Below are 4,884 nucleotides of genomic sequence, written 5' to 3' on the forward strand. Positions count from 1 at the left end.
TTAAGGAATGGGTATAGGAGCTGAAGGAACAGGGGTAGCTGCACACTGAGGTCAAAAAGGCAGGGGTTTGTTGGCTGGCTCCAGAGTAGAAGTAGGATATTCTTATGGCTCAAATGGCATAGCCAACAACATGTGAGCAGGCAAACAACTTGCAAAGGCAGAAGACTTAGGCTTAGATCTTAGATAGTAAAAGTCTTGGATGTAAGGAAACTCCTTCCATTTGCCTGTGCACTCAGAGTAATTAGAAAACTCTCGAAGGCGGTAGCGGGCGGACTGACGCAAGGCGGCGGCGGGCTGATTTGGTTTCTAGCCATAAATAAAGAACATTGAGCCTATAATTCAGGTTCTTAGAGAAGATAAATAAGAAGGAGAACCCAAAAAATCATATAGGCATCCTCCTGAATATTAACCTTCATCAGGCGATGAAAGGAGACAGAGACAGAGACCCACATTGGAGCACCAGACTGAAATCTCAAGGTCCAAATCAGGAGCACCAGGAGAGAGAGCACAAGCAAGGAACTCAGGACCGCGAGGGGTGCACCCACACACTGAGACAATGGAGATGCTCTATCGGGAACTCACCAAGGCCAGCTGGCCTGGGTCTGAAAAAGCCTGGGTTAAAACCGGTCTCGCTGAACATAGCAGACAATGAGGACTACTGAGACCTCAAGAACAATGGCAATGGGTTTTTGATCCTACTGCACCTATTGGTTTTGTGGGAGCCTAGGCAGTTTGGATGCTCACCTTACTAGACCTGGATGGAGGTGGGTGGTCCTTGGACTTCCCACAGGGCAGGGAACCCTGATGGCTCTTTGGGCTGACGAGGGAGGGGGACTTGATTGGGGGAGGGGGAGGGAAAGGGGAGGCGGTGGGGGGGGAAGAGACAGAAATCTTTAATAAATAAATAAAATTAAAAAAAAAGAAAACTCTCATAAAATTTTGGGATCAAAGGTGCTGTTAGGTGGCCACTTTAAATTGTTACCTAAATTGTAACAAGGCCATTTTTTTTAACAAATATGGACAAGTATGGGACTCTGTAAGTAGGACATTAAGGCCTGGGGTTTCAGGGCCTCTAAAAGTTATCCCAGGGGGAAGCTGGGTTGATGGTCTTGGATGGCTTGCTATCCATAGCTGAAACTGTGAAAACCCACAAAAATGATGACACCACAAGGCTTATAGTTGGATGTCTTCCCTTTATAGGTGGGGTGTGATGGTGGTGAACACCACAGGGCTTGTAGATGGGTGTGTATCCTATATCTACAGGCAGGATGTTAAAGCCTAGCTGTCTCCAGTCTGGGTGACTTGGAAGCCAGAGAGGCTAGAGACTGAGCGGTATCTAATAGCAAGGACCACTGATGAGTGGTCGAAAAGAAAAGAAAAGAAAAGAAAAGAAAAGAAAAGAAAAGAGGAGAAAAGAAAAAGTAAAACAAGAGAAAGAAAAATCCAAAGGACATTGGGCCCCCAGTCACATGAGGACTGACGCTGGGTAGTCCAAACACAATTTCAGCTAATGGAAGCAATCCAAAGATGTATGTCAGTAAAAGGCTCAACCATAGCCATGAAGGCCGTGGTTGAGGCCTCCCCTCCCCCATTTCTAGGAGCATCAGATTTCTGGGAGCTCAACAGTCAATTCCTCAGGTTTGGAGAAATAGTTAAACTGACCTAAATGGAGAAACTCACCAACTGAAGCTGGTGGTATGCATAGAAGTCACACTCAAGCAGATGGAACATGTGGTTGTTGTGGAAAAAATATCCGGTCCTGGATCCCGACCCCAGGAGAGGAGCTCGGGACAGGAGAGACTCCTGAGTCTTGTAGTAAGGAGCAGCAGGCTACGTTTCTGCCACCCGGCTCCCAGCTGCCTGGCTAGCTTATGCCCTGCCTGAAATAATTACACAGAAACTGTATTCTTTAAACACTGCCTGGCCCATTAGTTTCAGCCTCTTATTGGAGAATCTTCATATCTTGCTTTAACCCATATTGAGTAATCTGTGTAGCACCATGAGGTAGTTGCTTACCAGGAAAGATCCTAAGCTGTCTGTCACAGGTCGGAGAATCATGGCGTCTGCCTCACTGCCTTCTTCCTCCCAGCATTCTGTTCTGTCTTCCCCGCCTACCTATGTTCTGACCTATCAGGCTAAGCAGTTTTCTTTATTAATCAACCAATGAAACAACAGATAGATAAAGACCCTCCTACATCAGAGTCTCATGACACCAATGGAGAAGGAAACACAGAACATACAACAAACCCACTTAGGAGTTTATTGGGGGGTGCAGGTCTGGTGAAGGTCGGTGTGCAGAGAGAGAGAGCTTGAAGATGGTGCTTCCAGCTTTTAAAGGCTGTCTAGCACATGGGCACAGGAGCATGACATAGCTGCATCATATGCAGATGATGGAGCTAACACATGTGTGCAAGGGCTCATGCAGCTGCATTCATACATAGATGATGCAACCATGATGCATGTGGGTCATGTGGGATCCTTTAAGATTTCCGGGCCGTTAGGCACTTCTGCCTGCCAGCTTGTCTGCACATGTGTGGTCCTGGAACCCAGAAGTATCAGACATGTTGTGTGGATGAATCCTTGCACCATGAAATCGCTAAAGGATATCCTCTAACCTTTTGTGCAGCTAAGATAGCTATATGCTTAAATCCCTAGCAGTTGCCTGCATCATCATTTCCTTTTTTCTGTTCTCTCCCAAGGAGAAGTATTGTATGAATCTTCTGGGAAGATGCTGAAAGGAAGCAAGGTAACTGTGAAAGGGTCTTTTTTCCTTTTCTCTTTTTTTCCCCTGCTGTGTGGAACCTGTCTGTAATAGCCAAGCTTGGACTACAAGGTTACTTTGAAAATTGAATCTTTCACTAGCTTTATGGAACAGAGAGACAGACCTATATCTCTGATATCACTGGGCACATCTGTTCCCACCCTGTGTCTCTCCCATCTGGACCTCTTTTATGTGAGAGTGGCTTAATTTCTTGTTTGCTTAAGCAGTTCTCATTTTCTTTTATTTTTACATGCAGTTGACTATGTTATATCAGGAATATCTGTGCTTCTACTTTTTGTGCTCTTAAAGGAGTTCCACCAGTCCTCTCTGCTCTCATTTACATTTGCATTAGCTACCTGACATAGATCCTCCTTTGCTCATTTATATCTCACTTATCTCTGACAGAGGATCAGGAACTTTGCTGTGGTGAAGCTGATGAAAAAAAAAAAGAAAAAGAAAAGAAACACACAGTGAGCAAGTTATTACAGGTAACCTAATCCCTAACCATCCAAGCTTCAGCACGGAAATTTCTCTGAAGGATTACTTCTTACTTCCTTCTTACTTGAAGGAGTTTTGTGAGAAATAGGGCCTTCAACATATTCAAAGTAAGCAGGGATAATCCACCAAATACTTTTTTTTCCTCCATGCTAAGAAAAGAAGGAAGTAAAAAACTCTGGACCTCCATGACCAAAGAAGAGTGTACTGAGAATAGCAGGAGACCTCCCCAGGCACTGAGATAGCAAGCCCATGTAAAGGTGGATAGAGAGAACCAATGCCACAAAATAATCCTCTGACCTCAATGTGTGTGTGCTGTAACATATACACTTGAATTCCTCTCCTTCTCTCTACCTTTTAACATCTCCCATTCTCTCTCTCTCTCTCTCTCTCTCTCTCTCTCTCTCTCTCTCTCTCTCTCTCTCTCTCTCACACACCCCCTCCCACACACCTCCTATACACACAAGCCCCCCCCCCCATGCTGTTCCACTCTGACTGATCATAATGAGCCTGGGACACTGCAAGAACAGATTCCAGGTTCTGGTGCAATTCTGCAATAACAGAAAAGTAGAGAGAGATGCATGTTTTCTGCCTCCAACCAGAAATAAACTCCTCCATCAACAGTGGACAGGAACAATTTCCTTTCTGGATTCAGAACTGGCCCTCTTTGCTAGGCCACACACCTAAACAATCCACATTCCTTCTGGATCAGGTGTCCTCCGTCAGCATAGAAATGCTAGTGGGAAGCACCTTGGAGTTCTGAGCACCAGCTGCACTGCATGCCAGTCTAGTCTTAGGACACTGAGAGACCTGGAAACACAGATGTGTTCTCTATGCCATGCTCTAGCTCTAGTGACACCCTTAGGTGCTCTTGGATCCCCTAGCCTCAGGAACAATTATTTTCTCAGAAGTCCTCATTATGGAATACTACAATATATTTTATTCCCTCAAACCGTCAATGCCTTTGTGGCTACTCCCCACATTTAATCCCCTCTCTTTGAAATACTTTGTATAATGATTTGAAAGACAATGATCCCCAATTAAATGCCACTATTAGGAGGTGTGGCCCTTTGTTGGAGTAAATGTGGCCTTGTAGGAAAAAGTGCATCACCGTGGGGGTGAGGCCTTGAGGTCTCCTTTGCTTAAGCTATGCTCAGTGTGTCAGACCACTTTTGTTGCCTTGGGGTCAGTATGTAAAACTCCAACTCCTTTTCCAGTACCATGTCTGCCTGCATGCCACCATGTCCCATCATGATGATAATGGACTGAACCTTTGAAAATGTAAGCCATCCAATTAGATGTTTTTTATAGGGGTTGCCATGGTCACAGTGTATATTCTTCACAGCAATAGAAACCCTAACTAGGACAGAAGTTAGTACCAGGGACTAGGGTATTGTTCCAATAAACCTGAATATGTATTTATTTGAAAGAATATGGCTCTTGGGACTGTAGATTAGAAAAACAGTTGAATACTTGAAATGCTACTTACAGGTCCATACTGATAGAAGCATGGCAGACAGTGGTGGTGAGGATGATTTGAACTGGGGGAGGAGGGCAAGCTTAAGATGTTAAGATGTTTCATAGGGAAAGTTTAGTCTGTCACCTAGAGATCATTCTTGTGATATTTT

Source organism: Alexandromys fortis, unplaced genomic scaffold (assembly GCF_014885135.2).
Source record: "Alexandromys fortis isolate MF-2015 unplaced genomic scaffold, M_Fortis_MF-2015_v1.1 scaffold_184, whole genome shotgun sequence".
Taxonomy (NCBI): domain Eukaryota; kingdom Metazoa; phylum Chordata; class Mammalia; order Rodentia; family Cricetidae; genus Alexandromys; species Alexandromys fortis.